The following is an 18,339-nucleotide window of genomic DNA, read 5'->3' on the forward strand; positions in this document are numbered from 1 at the left end:
TGAAGGAGTGATATATTTTATCAAATGCTTTCTCTGCATCTATTGACATGATCTCATGATTTCTTCTTTAGTTTATTGATGTGATAGATTATATTAATTGATTTTGAATGTTGAACAATATTTGCATACCTGGAATAAATCTCACTTGGTTATTGTGTATAATTCTTTTTATATGTGGTTAAATTTCATTTACTAGTATTTAGTTGAGAATGTTTGCATTCATATTCATAAGAGATATTGATCTGTAGCTTATTTTTCTTGTAATGTCATTGTCTGGTCTAGATATTCAAGTAATGCTAGCTTTGTTGAATGAGTTAGGAAGTATTCTCTTTGCTCTTTTTACTTTCTGGAAGATATTGTAGAAAATTAGTGTATATTCTTCCTTAAATGTTTATTAGAATTTACCAGTGAATCTATGTGGGTCTAGTGTTTTCTGTTTTAGAAGGTTATTAATTATGGATTTAAATTATTTAATAGATATGTCTGTTCAGATTATCTTTTTATTTTTGTTTGAATCTTAGTAGATTGCTTCTTTCAAAGAATTGATTCATTTTACCTAGATTATTGAATTTGTGGGCATAGAATTGTTCACAATATTTCTTTATTATGATTTTTATGATTAGTAGTGATAAACTATCTTTTATTCTTAATATTAGTAATTTGTGTCTCCTCTATATTAATTAGTCTGGCTAGAAGTTTACAAATTTTATAGATGTTGTCAAAGAACCATCTTTTGTCTTTATTAATTTTAATTCTCTTGATTTCCTATTTTCAATGTCAGTAATTCTGCTCCAATTTTTAATGGATTTAATGTGTTCTCTTTTTTCTAGTTTTTTAAAATGGAGCTTAGATTATTGATTTCAGATCTTTCTTATTTTCTATTACATGCATTCAATGGTATAAGTCTTGTTTAAGCCCTTTTTTACTCATCCTGCAAATTTTAATGTTTCATTTATATTTGTTTTATTGAATATATTTTACAATATCTTTTGAGATGTCTTATTTGACCCTTGTGTTACTTAAAAGTGTGTTAACTCTCCAAGTACTTATGAATTTTCCAGCAGTTTTTATCTTATTGGTTTGTAGTTTAATTCTATCATGGTGTGAGAGTCTAGTTTGTGTGATTTATATTGTTTCATATTTCTTAAGGTGTATTTTGTGTCCTAAAGTGTGATTTGTCTTGCTAAACATTCCTCGTGTGCTAGCAAAAATAAGTATTCTGGTTTTTTTCCACTGAAGGATTCCACAAATGTAAATTATGTCCAATTGAATGGATGCTGCGCTTGAATTCAATTGTTTCTTACTGATTTTCTGCCTGTTGGATCTGTTAATTACTTAAAAAGGGGTACTGAAGCCTCTAACTAGATTAGTGAATATGTCTCTTTCTCCTTTGAGTTATACCACATTTTGCTTCATATATACTGATGCTCCCCTATTAGGTGCATTCACGTTTAGAAGTGTTATGTCTTCTTGCAGAACTGACCTTTCAAATCATTATTTTATACCCCAATTTATCTCTGATAAGTTTTCTTAGCTGAACAATGCTCTGTTTTAAACCAATATAGCCACTTTCACTCTTTTCTTATTAGGGTTAGCATAATATGTATCTCTCCATATCTTCACATTTAATCTGTCTGTGCCTTTATATTTTGAGTTTTTATATTTTGAGGTTTTGTACACAACACAGAATTGTATCTTGTTTTTATCTACTCTGACAGTCAGTCTCTTAATTGTTGTATTTAGACCATTTACACTTAAAGTGATTCCTGATTATCGATGTATTATAGTCTGTCATATTTCTTACTGTTTTCAATTTTGTGCCTTTGTTTTTTGTTTCTTTTTTTTTTTGTCTTCTCATTTCACTCTTTTCTGGGTAAAACTGAAAATATTATGTGCTTTTATTTTCTCTCTCTCTTAACAAATAAATCATACTTCATTTAAAATTACTTTTCTTAGTGGTTGCACTAGAACTTTCAATATCCGTTAACAACTAATCCAAGTTATTTTTCAACACTTTAAAGTGAGGCTCAGTATGTGTTTATAAGGTGGAACTTGAACTCAAGTAAGATTTGCAAGCCTTAGGGTTTAGTGTTGTTTTTCAATTTGTGTTTTGGACTTCCTTGGGACCAATTACTCCTTTTTCCTTCCCTCTTTTTTTTTTTTTGAATAGAAATGTCTATCCTATGCTTGTCCCACCATTGTATTTTGGAAGCATGTAAAATAAAAGCATTTCATTTTAATTTTCCAGGTTCACAGCTAGAGAGAAACTTGCGTTAGGATGACTTATGCCTTGATTTTCATCCATATCCAATTTACATGAGACTTTAGACTTTGGAGTTGATGATAGAATGAGACTTTTGGAGCTATTGAGACAGGATGTAATATTTTGTACTTGAGAAGAACACATGTTTTGGTGGATAGGGGATGGAATGCCCTGGTATTACATAAATGTTTGTCCCCTCAAAACCTCATGTTGAAATGTAATTGCCATTTCAACACTATGAAGATGTGGGACCTTTAAGAGGTATTTAGGTCTTGAGGGCATCACACTTATAAGTGGATTAATGCCTTTATTGAGGAAGTAAGTTTGACCCCTCTTGTTTTCTCTCCCTCATCCTCTGTTTGCTTTCCGCCATGTAATATCTTTTGCCATGTTATGACAATATGAAGGCTATTGGCAGATGCTGGCACCTTGATTTTACACTTTCCAGCCTCTATACCTTTGAGCCAGTAAATTTCTGTTTATTGTAAATTACTCAGTCTACAGAATTCTGTTATAAAAGCACAAAACAAATTAAGACAGGTTTCTATGGAAAAAATGCTGACCAAATTTTGCCCTCCCAAGACTGCCACCCCTAGTTGTTTTTTTTTTTTTCAACTCTCAAGCTAGTCTATGTTTAACCTCCAGTAACTCATCAAGGTCACACTTTGTATTAGTCAGGGTTCCATAGAGAGACATAACTAAAAGGATATATAGAGACATAACTAAAACATATATATATATATATATATATATATATATATATATATGGGAGTTTGTTAAGTATTAACTTACACGATCACAAGGTCCTGCTTTCTGCAAGCTTGCTGAGGAAGGTGAGCCAGTCTGAGTCTGAAAACTGAAGAACTTGGAGTTTGATGTTTGAGGGCAGGAAGCATCCAGCATGGGAGAAAGATGTAGACTGGGAGGCTAGGCCAGTCTGGCCTTTCCACGTTTTTCTTGCTTTATATTCGTTGTCAGCTGATTTGATTGTGCCCATCAGATTAAGGGTGGGTCTGTCTTCCCCAGCCCACTGACTCAAATGTTAATTTCCTTTGACAACACCCTCACAGACACACCCAGTATCAATACTTTTCATCCTTCAATCCAATTAAGTTGACACAGTATTAACCATCACACTATTTAAGTAATTCTACTTGTTTATGGCTGTAGTGGTTTCTGATTTAGATAAGCCAATTTCAATTTGCACATATCTTTCGATGTGCCTCCCTCTCCAAATCTCGAGGTAGTGGTTTTCCCTATGACCTCAGTTGTCTGGTGGTTCAAGATGTGTTGTCACTTTTCAGTTTGTCCCACTATTTATTATAAAAACAGAAGTGACAACTTACAAACTTACAAACTCTTCGTGTGTCAGAGTTGAAATAGAAGTTAAGTGAAGCATTTCAAAAAACAGAATTTCCATTTCATGTGGTAAAAAATTGTGGGGTTTGCTATTAATGGTTTAATTCTGGTTTATCATGAAAGTAGTTTTAGTAAATAGGGGTGAAACATCCATACATTACTCGGTTTTTCTCTGGTTTCAGAACTAATGCACCTACAAACATTTTAAGGTTTTTTTCTAAATACTGAACTAATTAATATCTTAGCAACTAGCCCATGGCTCATCACATGGCATTTATTGAATATTTTCTATTAAACTATGTAAATATTTAATTCAGATTTTCCTTTATTTCATAGACACATTTTCATTAACGTCAGATTGTCTTCAAAAATGTATTTTTGTAACTTGAATTTACCTTCAACTAACTCACCCCATGAAAAGTTGAAAATGCCCCCTTTATATAAATCTTATGTTTTACATAAGTTTCAGATATAAGTTTAGTATTAATCAGTTTACACGCATTTAACAGAACAGAGTTTTTCAATGGCCCAAAAATCATAAGCATGATGAAAAAGCAGAGGGGTGGAGTTAACCTAGACGGTTTCCTAATTTAATAATATTTTTGAAGGCTAGTGATGTTTACATCCTATTCCACCATGGGTAATTTTTTGGAGCCCACTTGCAGCTAGATTGAGAGAGGTACTTTCACTTATTTTTTTTTTTTCAGATAATTGCAGTAAAGAAACCCTGTTATGCTTAGTGGTTGTTCACCTTAATGTCTTAAGCTGGGATATTGGTAATTTCTCCTCCAGAATGTGTCTGAATAAGTCTATTAATGACGTTGCCACATTTATGTATAAATCATACAAAAATATTGAAGACATATGCAGAGCCAAATGATTGAGAATGCATCTCATTGCAGATTTCAACATAGCACATGTATTTCTGTTTATCACAATCCTTATTATAAAATGACTTTATGCAAAAATTCTAGAAGAAACTATTTAGAAATGCAAATTTATGGAATAAAAAGGCAACAAAAAGTGTTGCAATAATCATAACAATTATATTTCCGATTATCAGAGTTTAAAAACCAAAAATATATAAAAATGTATTATATATAATGTGGATCCCTGATCTTTTTTTCCATACTCTCTCCCCCATTGCTTTTCTTCCCTCTAGGATAAAGAACCTGTATTCGTAGTTGGTGGCGGTTGCAAGGACATCTTCATTATTAAAGTATATACAGGTCGTCAGCCCTTTGTTCTCAGTTCTGTAACCAAAAATACTCTGAAAACAAAAATTTGGATTTTCTTTGTTTTAATAAGTGTGAATAAAAAATTGATTTGGTAGCAAAATCTAACATAAGTTGCCATTAATTTTTATTAAATATATTAATGAGCTTGGATAAATATTTATGCATTTTGATTATAGAATTTTGCAACAGATCTCAGTGGAGAAGTTAAGTAATATACAATACATACTCTGTAAAGTTTTAAAAATCCAACAATAATCTACATTTTAAATCTTTCTGACCCTAAGCATTTTTTATTGTATTTTTTGAAAATTTTGATGTAATAATAGTCCTTTCCTTATGCTTTTAGAATTCATTTGAAATAGATGAAATATTTCTTTAGTTTTTTATGATATTTAGACATTAGATTAAATTGTATTCAATTTATGTCTTGTCTTAGAATTTGGCAAAGTTTGAAACCTTATTAAAATAAGTACCTATATTTTCTACTGACCTAAAAACATGCCTCTTAGAATATCTTTACCTAGATAGAACTTCTTTCACTTTAACATGAACCCTATTTGAAACTTTTGGCTCCTAAATTGCTTCTCATCTGAAACAATATCCTACCCAGAACACAAAGTATTTTACACAAAATACAGCATAGCCCACTCTGCAGTCATTATGATTGAGGCTGCAAAGATAGATCAGGAGACCAAACTTTCGTCTAATCATTTACCAATTTTATGAAAATCAGCTGTGCTAATACATCTTGTACTTGAGTTATCAGTATATACATAATTAGTAACTGTTTGATGCTGGAAAGCTTATTTACATTAACGCTCAGAAGGAAATGATATTATTGCAGTATGATTTTCTGAGACACGACTGACAACATTTTGCCGTAAGAATTAGGCAATGTTTTCTCAATGACAATTATCACTGCAATTAATGATATTAACATGCCTTACATGAATTTATTACTATGGCAATGTCAAAATGACTTAAGGAAACACAATAAATTTTCTGTTCTAGAATCACCATAAAATCTACTCTTTTAAAATTATATTTTGTCTTTAATAATTTTTAAGTCATATTTAATCAAGAAGTTGTTTTGAACATAATGTAAGTATACTAATAAAAAGCATTTGCATAAGTGTTGTGTACAGGGGGGATGTGATGGGAAACGTAAGTAGCACTGTCTTGTTGCATTTTTAAAAATCAAAAAGTATATTCCAAGCATTTATGAACACTAATATTTACAAATAGATGAACTTCAACAGAAGACTCAATCATGAAGAAGAATTAGCAAATTTAAGACAGGTTATTTGAAATTAGCCAATGACAGGAACGAAAAGCAATAAAGATGAAAACAACTCAAGTAAAGATAAGGGGCCCCTGGGAAACCATCAAGCAAATATGATGAGTCCAAAAAGAAGAAAAAGGAGCAGACAAATTATTTAAAGAAATAATGACTGAAAACATGAAAATCTTTTAAGTGATATAGACATTTATATTAATGGAGCTCAGCAGATCTCAAGTAAAAACAATTTAAAGAAGAATAACCTGAAACATTTTAAAATAAAATTATCAAAAGTTGAAGACAAAGAGGTACTCTTCCAAGCATCAAGGGAAAAGTGATTTATTGCTTATAAGTGAACTCCCATAAGGTTATCAGCAGACTTCTCAGCAGAAACTTTGCAGGCCAGGAGGAAGTGGAAAAATATTTTTAAAATGCTAAATAAAGGAAAAATCCAACCGAGAATACCATACCTGACATATCAGTACTTCAGAAACTAAGGAGACAAACAAAACATGACAGAGTTTATTATCACTATATACACCTTCCTTACAATAAATGCTATAGTCACTGAAATTGAAACAGAAGCACATTAAGTAACAAAATGAAAACATATAAAATTATAAAACCCACCCTTAAAAGTAAATATATGGTCAAATTCAGAATACCCTAATACTCTAATGGTGGGGTGTAAATCACTTTTAACTCTAATATAAAAGTAAAAGGACAGGCCAGGTGTGATGATTCACACCTGTAATCCCAGCACTTTGGGAGGCCGAGGTGGGTGGATCACTAGGTTAGGTGTTTGAGACCAGCCTGATCAATATGGTGAAACCCCGTCTCTAGTAAAAATACAAAAATTAGTCGCGCATAGTGGTGAGTGCCTTAGTCCCAGCTACTAGGAAGGCTGAGGCAGGAGAATTGCTTGAACCTGGGAGGCAGAGGTTGCAGTGAGCCAAGATCGCAAATTAACTGTAACTATAATATTGTGTTAATGGAAACACAATATAAAATTATGTAAAGTGTGAAATCAATAGCATAAAATGCTTGGGCGAGAAATACAAATGTAGAATTTCGTATGTAATTGAAGTTAAATTGTTATGAGCTTAAATTCACTGCTACAAGTTGTTTTATTTCTTTTTTATTACTTTTTTTTAAACCTGTTTATTTTTCTATTTCAACAGCTCTTGGGGTACAAGTCATTTTTGGTTACATGAATGAATTATATAGCAGTGAATTCTAAGATTTTTAGTGCACTTATCACCAGAGTAGTGTATATTGTACCTAAATTGCATTTTTAAAATCTCTGGCCTCCCTCTCACTCTACCTCTTCTGAGTCTCTAAAGCCCATTATATCACTCTGTATGCTTTTGTGTACTCATAGCTTAGCTCTCACTTATAAGAGAACAGATGAATTTCGGTTTCCCACTCCTGTGTTACTTCACTTAGAATAATGGCCTCCAGCTCTATCCAAGTTGCTGCAAAAGACATTATTTTTTCCTTTTAATGGCTGATTAGTATTTCATGGTGTATATATAACACATTTTTTATCCACTCATTAATTAATGGGTATATAGGTTGATTCCACATCTTTGCAACTGTGAATTGTGCTGCTACCAACATACCTGTGCAATTGTCTTCTTCATGTAATGACTTCTTTCCTTTGGGTAGATACTCAGTAGTGAGATTGATGGATCAAATGGTACACTTACTTTTAGCTCTTTAAGGAATTTCCATACTGTTTTCTATAGAAGATGTACTAATTTACATTTCCACCAGCAGTGTATCAGCATTGTCTGTTACCCACAGCCACAACAACATGTTTTATTTTATTTTACTTTTTTACTTTTTAATAATGGCTCTTGAAGGAGTAAGGTGGCATCACATTTTGGTTTCAATTTGTACTTCCCTGGTGATTAGTGATGTTGACTATTTATTCACAGGTTTGTTGGCCATTTGTATATGTTCTTTTGAGAAATCTCTACTCATGTCCTTTGCCCACTTCTTAATGGGATTATTTGGTTTTATCTTCGTAATTCGTTTTGTTTGCTTATAGATTTTGGATACTAATCTTTTATTGGATGCATAGTTTGTAAATATTTTCTTCCATTCTGTGGGTTGTCTGTTTACTCTGTTAATTATACCTATTATTGTGCAGAAGCTTTTTAGTTTAATTAGGTCCCATTTTTTTATTTTTGTTTTTGATGCATTTGTTTTTGAGGTCTTAGTCATGAATTCTATGCCTAAGCCAATGTCTAGAAAATTTTTTTCAATATTGTCTTCTAGAAGTTTTATGATTTCAGATTATATTTAAGTCTTGGATTCATTTGAGTTGATTTTTGCATATGGTGAGAGATAGGGATCCAGTTTCATTCTTCTAGCTGTGGCTTGCCAGTTTTCCCAGGACCATTTATTAAATAGAGTGACCATTCCCCAATTTATGTTTTTGTATGCTTTGTTGAAAATCGGTTGGCTGTATGTATTTGACTTTATTTCTAGGTTCTCTATTCTATTTTATTGGGCTGTGTGCCTACTTTTATACCAGTAACATGCTATAGCAGTAATTATAGGCTTGTAGTAAAATTTAAATTCTGGTAAAGTGCTGTTGGATTCAGTTAGCTAATTTTTTTTGTGGATTTTTGCATAAATGTTCATCAGATAAATCTATTTTTAGTTTTGTGGTGTTGTAGTTTTGTCCTTTCCTGACTTTGGTATTAGTGTGATACTAGCGTCATGGAATGATTTAGGAAGAATTTCTTCTTTCTCAATTTTTCAGAGTAGTTTTAGAAGGATTAGTGCCAATTCATTTGTGAATATCTGGTAGAACTCAGCTGTTCATCCGTCTGGTCCCGGAATTCTTTTTCTTGGCAATTTCTTAATTCACTGATTTAATTTTGCTGCTTGTTATTGATCTGTTCAAGATTTCTGTATCTTCCTAATTTAATCTAGGAGGATTGTATGTTACTAGGAATTTGTCCATTTTGTCTAGGTTTTCTAGTTTGTGCACGTAAAGACTTTCACAGTCTTCTCGAATGATATTTTGTATTTCTGTGGTGTAGGTTGTAATGTCTCCATTTTTATTTCTAATTGAGCTTATCTGGGTCTTCACTCTTCTTTTTGGACTAATATAGCTAATGGTCTATCACTTTTATTCTTTTTTTTCTATTAGGCTGGTGCAAAAGTAATTGCAAAAGTCATTGTGGTTTTTGCCATTACTCTTAAAAGTAAAAGTTTTTGCTTACTCTTAAAAGTAAAAGTTTTTGCCATTACTCTTAAACAATATTTTTAAAATTAAGTTTTAAAAAAATTTTTTTTGAATTTCATGTTTTTCTGCTCTGATTTTATTATTTATTTTCTTCTTCGAGCTTCAGGTTTAGTTTGTTCTTGTTTTTTCAGTTCCTTGAAGTGTGACATTAGGTTGCCAATTTGTGTTCTTTCAGACTTTTTGATGCAGGTGATTAGTGCTTTAAGTTTTCCTCTTAGGACTGCTTTTGCTGTGTTGCAGCAGTTTTGATAGTTTGTCTCATTATTATCATCCAATTCAAATAATTTTAAAATTTTCATCTTAAGTTCATTGTTAACCAGGATATAATTTAGCAGATTATTTAATTTCCCTTTTTTTTTTTTTATCATTTTGAGGGTTCCTTTAGAAGTTGATTTCTAGTTTGTTTTCACTCTGTTCTGGAATGATACTTGTGATTTCAATATTTTGAGATTTGTTTTGTGGCCTATCATATGGTCTATCATGGAGAATATTCCATGCACTGATGAAAAGAATGTATATTTCACAGATCTTGGTTAGAATGTTCTGTAAATATCAATTAAGTTTATTTATTCTAGCATGCCATGTATGTTCATTGTTTCTCTGCTGAGTTTCAGTCTTGATGATCTATCTAGTGCTGTCATTGGTGTATTGATGTCTCCCACTATTATTGTTTTGCTGTCTGTCTCATTTCTTAGGTTTAGTATTAATTGTTTTATGAATCTAGGACCTCTAGTGTTTGGTGGATATAAATTTAAGACTGTAATGTCTTCTTGTTGAATTGATTCCTTTATCATTATATAGTGAGCATCTTAGTCTTTTTTATTTACTGTTGTTGCTTTGAAGTATATTTTGCATAAGAATAGCTTCTCCTGCTTGCTTTTGTTTTCCATTATTGTGGAATATCTTTTTTCACCCTTTTAACTTGAGTTAACATGAATCTTTCTATATTATATGGTCTCTTGAAGACAGCAGATATGTTGTTGATGGTTTTTTTTTTTTAATCTACTCTGCCATTCCATATCTTTTAAGTGGAACATTTAGGCCATTTATATGTAATGTTAATATTGAGACATGAGGTACTCTTCTCTTCATCATGTTAATTGCAACCTAGATTTTTTTTTCTAACTGTGTTATTGTTTTATAGGCTTTGTGAGATTTAAACTTTCAAGAAGTTCTAATTTGGTGCATATCAAGCTTTTGTTTAAGGGCTTAGAACTCCTTTTAGCATTTCCTGTAGTGCTGGTTTGGTTGTGACAAATGCCTTCAGCATTTGTTTGTCTGAAAATGATTATAATTCTCCTTCATTTATGAAACTTAATTTTGTAAGATACAAAATTATTAGCTGATATTTTCTCTGTTTAGGGAGGTTGAAGATAGGACTCCAATCCCTTCTGGCTTGTAAAGTTTCTTCTGAGAAGCCTGCTGTGAGTCTGACAGGATTTTCTTTGTAGGTTACCTGATGCTTTTGTCTCACTGCTCTTAGAATTCTTTCCTTCATGTTGACTTTAGATAGCCTGATGATTATATGTTTTGGTGAAATTTCCTTTTGCAATAGGTTTCCCAGGAGTTATTTGAGCTTCTTGGATTTGGATATGTAGATCTTAAGCCCGGATAGAAAAGATATCAATTATTCCCTCAAATACGTGTTCCAGACTTATTATTTTCTCTTCTTCAGGAATGCCAATTTTTCTTAGATTTGGCTGCTTTGCACAATCCCATATTTCTTAGATAGCTTGTCTATTGCTTTTGATATTTCTTTATTTTTGTCTGATTTGGTTAATTTAAACAACTTGTCTTCAAACTCTAAAATTATTTCTTCTACTTGTTCTAGTCCATTGTTAGAACTTCCCCACCTAAATCTCATGTTGAATTGTAATTCTTAATGTTGGAGGAGGGGCCTTGTGGGATGTGATTGAATCATGGGGACAAATTTCTTCCTTGCTTTTCTTGTGATAATGAGTGAGTGAACAAAGAAATTGAAGATGACACAGACAGATAGAAATACACCCTTTGCTCATGTATCAGAACAGTTAATACCATTAAAATGACCACACAGTCTGATATGGCTTGGCTCTGTGTCCCCACCCAAATCTCAAGTTGAATTGAATTGTAATTCTTAGTGTTGGAAGAGGGGCCTTGGGGGAGGTGATTGAATCATGGGGATGGATTTCCTCCTTTCTTTTCTTGTGATAGTGAGTGAGTTCTCATGAGATCTGGTTGTTTAAAAGTGTGTAGCACTTCCTCTTTTGTTCTTTCTTTCTCCTTCTCTGGCCATATAAGACATGCCAGCTTCCCTTTCTCCCCTTCTCCTTCCAACATGATTGTAAGTTTCCTGAGACTTTTCCAGTTATGTTTCTTGTACAAGCTACAGAACTGTGAGTCAATTAAACCTCTTTTCTTTATAAATTACTCAGTCTCAGGTAGTTCCTTATGGCAATGTGAAAACGAACTAATGGACAGCCCAAAACGAACTACAAATTTAGTGTAGTTTTACACTAAATTATTACATGAATTTTTACTATTACAATGCCAACATCATTTTTCAGAGATATAACTCAAATAATTATTTAATTTGTATAACACCAAAAAATAACCTAATTAGAAAAACAATTATGAGCAATAAATAAAGCTGGAGGTATCACAATACCTGTATTCAAAATGTATTACAAGACCACAGGAACAAAAACAGCATTATATTGTTATAAAAACAAACACATAGACCAATGAAACAGAATAGAGAATAAGAAATAAGTCCATCCATTTATAGACAACTGAGATTTGACAATTGGGCCAAAAGCTTACACTAGAGAAGGGCCATCCTCTTCAATTCATGGTGCTCAGGAAACTGGATATCCATATGCAAAAATGGAACTTGACTTTATTTCTCATCATAACAAAAAAGTCTGCTCAAGTTGGATTAAACACTTTAGTATAAAACCTGAAACTATAAAACTACTAGAAGAGGGTGGAGAGATGGAATGGGGTGGGTTAAAAAACTACTTATTGAGTATTATGCTCACTACTTGGGTGATGGGATTCATACTCCAAACCTCAGCATCACTCAAATATTTTCATGTAGCAAATCTGCACATGTACTCCCTGTTTCTAAAATAAAAGTCAAATTAAAAGAAAAAAGTTAGAAATACTAGAATAAAACATAGGATAAGCACTCCAAAGCAATGGTCTAGGCAAAGATTTTACATGTAAGACCTCAAACGTAAACACAACACAATTAAAAACAGGCAAATGGGGCTACCACCTCAAGCTTGCTGCAGCCATCTTACTGAGAAGAGGCCAGACTATATTCCACATGAGGCACCTGACCTACTCAGGTGCCTCAGGCAGGCAGGCCCCCCTGGTTTGGGCTAACAGCACAGCTGCCCAACCCTGGCTGATTATTCTTCTCAGCCATGACTCTGCATTTATTTTGGGTAGAGAACCTATAGACAACTGACAGACCCTCTGTCACCACCAAAGCTGTGGTACCCATGATTCCTATTCCTGGGCCAGTGGGGAGGACAAAAATTTTGATTTCAGCACACTGCAGTCACCCTATGGAGAAGTGGCCAGGCTGCCTTCCCTGTGAGTAGTCTCCTCCCAGCACTTCACCAGGCAGGGCCTCCTGGCTTGGGCCCACAGCACAGTGGTCTCAATTCTGGCTCATCATTTCAATTTAGTAGCCCTGTATTTCTCTGGAAATACCTAATAAAAGAAATGTAGGTGCAGTGCCAGTGATTGAAGGAGTCTTCTCCAAGGTTCACGGGTAGACCTGGAGAAGGAGTCATCTTTCTTCTCCACCCCACAACACAGCATGCCTGCAAATGTGAGGAAATATGACAGAGCCAAGTGGCTGAGTTAGAGCCTATCTACTAAGAATTACTTATACACACCATCTACTGGATTGCACACCAACTACAACAACAAAAATGCTTTGCTTTTATACCCTCCTATGAATAAAAGAGGAATAATTCTGCCACAAAGAGCCTTCACAGAGCCTTGGTCCTCTGAAAATATCTAAAAATAAAACCAAGTGACTATGTCCAACTTACACTACATTTAAAGGAACATCAGCCCACCAAATGAGAAAGAATCAGCACAAGAACGCTGGAAATGAAAAAATCCAGGGTCCCCTTACCTCCAAATTATTCCAGTAGCTCCCCAGCAGTGGCTTTTATCCGGTCAGGAATGACTGAAATGACAGACATATAATTAAGAATCTGGATAGCAAGGAAGCTAATCCGATCCAAAAGAAAGCTGAAACCCAGTCCAAGGAATCCAAGGAAACCCATAAAATTATCTAAGAGCTGATAGGCAAAATGACCATTTTAAGAAAAAAACAAAAAACAAAAACTGAGTTTCTAGGGCAAAACAATTTTTAAAAATCTCATAATATAATCAGAATTATTAAGAATAGAAGAGACCAAGCTGAGAAGAAATCTCTGAGCTTGAAGACCAGTTCTTTGAGTCAACAGTCAGACCAAAATAATGAAAGAATTTTATAAAATAGTGAAACATCTGAGAAATATGAGGTTATGTAAAGTGACCAAATCTATGACTCATCAACATTCCTGAGAGAGAAGCAGAGAGAATAAACAATTAAGAAAATATATTTGAGTATAATATCAATGAAAATTTATCTAATCTCACTAGAGAAATTAAAGTGAAAATCCAAAACATAAGGAGACCCCTGGCTAGGTACTCAACAAAATGACTATCCCAACCACAAATAATCATCAGATCCATCAATATGCACAAAGAAGGAAACACATTAAAGGCAGCTAGAGAGAAAGATCAAGTCATATACAGAAAGAACCTCATAAGGCTAGCAGCAGATCTCTCAGGATAAACCTCACAAGCTAGAAGAGACTGGGGGCCTATTTTCAGCATCCTTAAAGAAAAAGAATTCTGTCCAATAATTTCATATTTCACCAAACTAAGCTTCAAATGTGAAGAAGAAATAAAATGTTTCTCAGACATGAGAATGCTGAGGGAATTCATTTCAATTAAGCTAGACTTATAAAAGATCCTTAAAGGAGTGCTAGACATGGAATAAAAAAATGACACCTACTAACACAAAAAACACACTTAAGGACATAGCCTACAGGTGCTACAAAGCAATCATGTAATCAAGTCTACCTAACACCTGCTAACATTAGAATGACAGGATCAAAGTCTCATATATCAATACTAATTCTGAATGTAAATGGGCAAAATGCCCCACTTAAAAGGCATAGAGTGACAAGCTAGATAAAAAGAAAAGACTCTACAATCTGTTGTCTTCAAGAGACCAACCTCACAAGTAATGACACTCACAGCCTAAAAGTAAAAAGGTGGAGGAAGGTCTCTCATGCAAAGGAAAAACCAAAAAGGAGTAATCTCTATTTATATGTAACATTAAACAGAGGGATAAAAGTTAAGAGGGATAAAGAAAGGAATTACGTAATTATAAAGGCTAAAATCCAACAAGAAGCCTTAACTATCCAAAATATAAACACAAAAAATTTGGAGCAATGACATTCATAAAACAAGTTTTTCTTGGCCTATGAAAAGACTTAGACAATCACAGTTTAATAGGAGGAGAATTCAGCACTCCAATGACAGCATTAAACATTTCATCATTGTAGAAAACTAACCAAGAAACTCTGGACTTAAACTTGACACTTGACTGATAGAACCTAATAGACATCTACAGAACACACCACCCAACAACTATTAGAACCTAATAGACATCTACAGAACACACCACCCAACAACTATTAGAACCTAATAGACATCTACAGAACACACCACCCAACAACTATGAAATATATATTCTTCTCATCTGTGCATCTGTGCACATAACATATTCTAAGATAGACCATATACTCCATCATTAATTATCAATAAATTGAAAAGAAATGAAATCATACCAAGTACACACTCAGACTACTGTGCAATAAAAACAGAAATCAGGCCAGGAGTGGTGGCTAATGCTGTAATCCCAGCCCTTTGCAAAGCTGACGTGGGAGGATAGATTGAGCCCAAGAATTCAAGACCAGCCTGTGAAAAATGGTGAAACCCCGTCCCTGCAAAGAATACAAAAATTAGCTAGCTATGGTAGCACATACATGTGGTCCCAGCTACTGGGAGGCTGAGGTGAAAAGATCACTTGAGTCTAGGAGGCAGAGGTTGTAGTGAGCCAAGATTGTGCCACTGCACTTTAGCCTGGGTGACAGAGTGAGAGCCTGTCTCAAAAAAAGAAAAAAATCAGTGTCAAGAAGATCGCTCTAAACTACACAAATATATGGAAATTTAAAAACTTACCCTTGAATAACTCCTAAGTGAACATCTAAATGAAGGAAGAAATTTAAAAATAAACTTTGAAATTAATTTAAATAAAGACAGAATTTACCAAAATCTCTGGGATGTACCTAAAGCAGTATTAAGAAAAAAGTTTATAACACTAAACACCTTCATCATAAAGTTGAAAAGGTCTCAAGTTAACAATATAACTTTTCAACTAAAAGAACTAGAGAAAAAGAACAAGGCAAAACCAAATCTAGCAGACGAAAATAAATAACTAAAATTAGTGAAGAATAGAATGAAATTGAGATGCAAAAATCCATACAAAAGATAAATAAAACCAAAAGTAGTTTCTCTGAAAAAATAAACAAGATTCATAGACCCTGAGCTAAAATTAACAAGGGGAAAAAAAGATCCAAATAAGTAAATTAGAAATGACAAAGACATCACCAAGCCCACAACAAGATAAAAGTTTCTTAGATAATACTATGAGTAACCCTATGTACAAAAACTAGAAAATATAGAGGAAATGAATAAATTCTTGGAAACACATAATTTTCCAAGGTTGATTCAAGAAGAGATTGAAACCCTTTATAGACTAATATCAAGCTCTGAAATTGAAACAGTAATAAAAAATTTACCAACCATGCTGCTCTGCCTACAGAGTAGCCATTCTTTATTCCTTTACTTTCCTAATAAACTTGCTTTTGCTTAAAAAAAATTACTACTCAAAAAAAGTCCTGGATTTGATAAATTCACAGCTGAATGCTACAACACATACAAAGAACTAAGCCAATTCTGTTGACACTATTGCAAAAATTTGAGAAGAACAGGCTCCTACCTAACTCATTCTATGAAGCTAGCATCACCCTAATACAAAAATCTGGCAAGGACACAGTAAAAAAGAAAATTTGAAACCATTATTTTTAGACACAAAAATATAGCATAGACACAAAAATTTTCAACAAAATACTAACAAATCAAATCCAGCAGCACATCAAACACTTAATACTTCATGATCAAGTAGTCTTTACTTCTGGAACATAAGAATGGTTCAACATGAACAAATCAATAAATGTGATTCACCACATAAACAAAATTAAAAGCAAAAACTATATGATCATCTCCACAGACTCTGAAAAAGTTTTAAGTAAAATCCAACATCTCTTCCATAATAAAAAACTTCAATACTAGGCATAGAATGAATATACCTCAAAATGATGAGAGCCATCTGACAAAACCACAGCCAACATCATACTACATGGGTGAAATGTGGAACCAGTCCTTGAGAACTAGAAGAAGATAAGGGTTCTTGCTCTCTCTGAATCTATTCAGCATAATACTGGAAATCCTACCAAAGCAATCAGGCAAGAAAAAGAAATATAAGGCATCTAAATAGGTAAAGAAGAAGCCAAACTATGATACTATATCTATAAAACCCTCAAGACTCCACCAAAAGGCTACTAGAATTAATAAACAAATTTAGTAAGGCTTCAGGATAGAAAAATCAATGTTCAAAATCATGATCATTTCTATACACTAATAATGCACAGGCTGTGATTAAAACCAGTAACACAATCACATTTACAATTGCAACAAAGAAAATAAAATACCTAGGGATATACCTAACAAAAGAAATGAAATATCTCTACAAAGAATACTACAAAACACTACTGAAAAAAATAAGAAATAATATAAATAAGCGGAAAAGCATTTCATTCTCATGAATTGGAAGAGTCAATATATTTTAAATGACCATATTGCCCAAAGCATTTTACAGGTCCAGTGTTATTCCTGTTAAAACTACTAATGTAATTCTTCACAGAATTAGAAAAATATAATATTCTAAAATTTGTATGGAACTAAAAAGGACCCTAAATGAAACTGCCTTTGCAAAAATTGTATCAGTGAGACAAATTAGCTAAACTAACCCACCCCCCATCTTCCCTTGTCCTTAATTATCACTGGGCTATTGGGCCAAGCTAACTTTGGAAGACATTTAGGCTACAGTTTAAATGATAATAGGTCTTGCCCCAAACTTAATCACTTTTGTAAAGCTAATGGGAAGCCATCAGGCTGAGGAGAGGAGAGGAGAGGAACCTGCTAAGGTGCAGACATAAATGATTGTCAGCCATTACCCTGGAGGTTATAATATATGCAATTCCCCCTATTACTCCTGTAAATAAAACATCTATTGTCGTTTGGCCTTTGGAGATATCTTTCCAAGTTTTTTGCATGTCTGACACCCATGGCTCCACCTGGACTGCCAATCCTGCTCCTGTGGCCCCATCCAGAAGTACTTCAGGAGGACAGCATAAACTTCCCATGATTTCATCTCTGCCCCAACCAATCAGCAGTAAGCACCTGTTACCTGGTCACCCCCAACCCTTCCCCTAAACTGCCTTTGAAAAGCCCCTAACCTAGGAGCCTCAAATGAGATGATTTGAACAGGAACTCCATCTTCCACATGGCGTGGCTGGATTCACGTCTATGAAACTCTTTCTCTACTACAATGCCGTGGTCTTTCTTTATGCAGTCAGTAGGAAAAACCCCTTGGGCAGTTACACAACCATCTGTTATTTAACAAGGCTGAGAAAAATAAGCAATAGAGAAAAGACTTCATATTAAATAAACAGTGATAAAATAGATGGCTAGC

Source organism: Pongo pygmaeus, chromosome X (genome assembly GCF_028885625.2).
Source record: "Pongo pygmaeus isolate AG05252 chromosome X, NHGRI_mPonPyg2-v2.0_pri, whole genome shotgun sequence".
Lineage (NCBI taxonomy): Eukaryota > Metazoa > Chordata > Mammalia > Primates > Hominidae > Pongo > Pongo pygmaeus.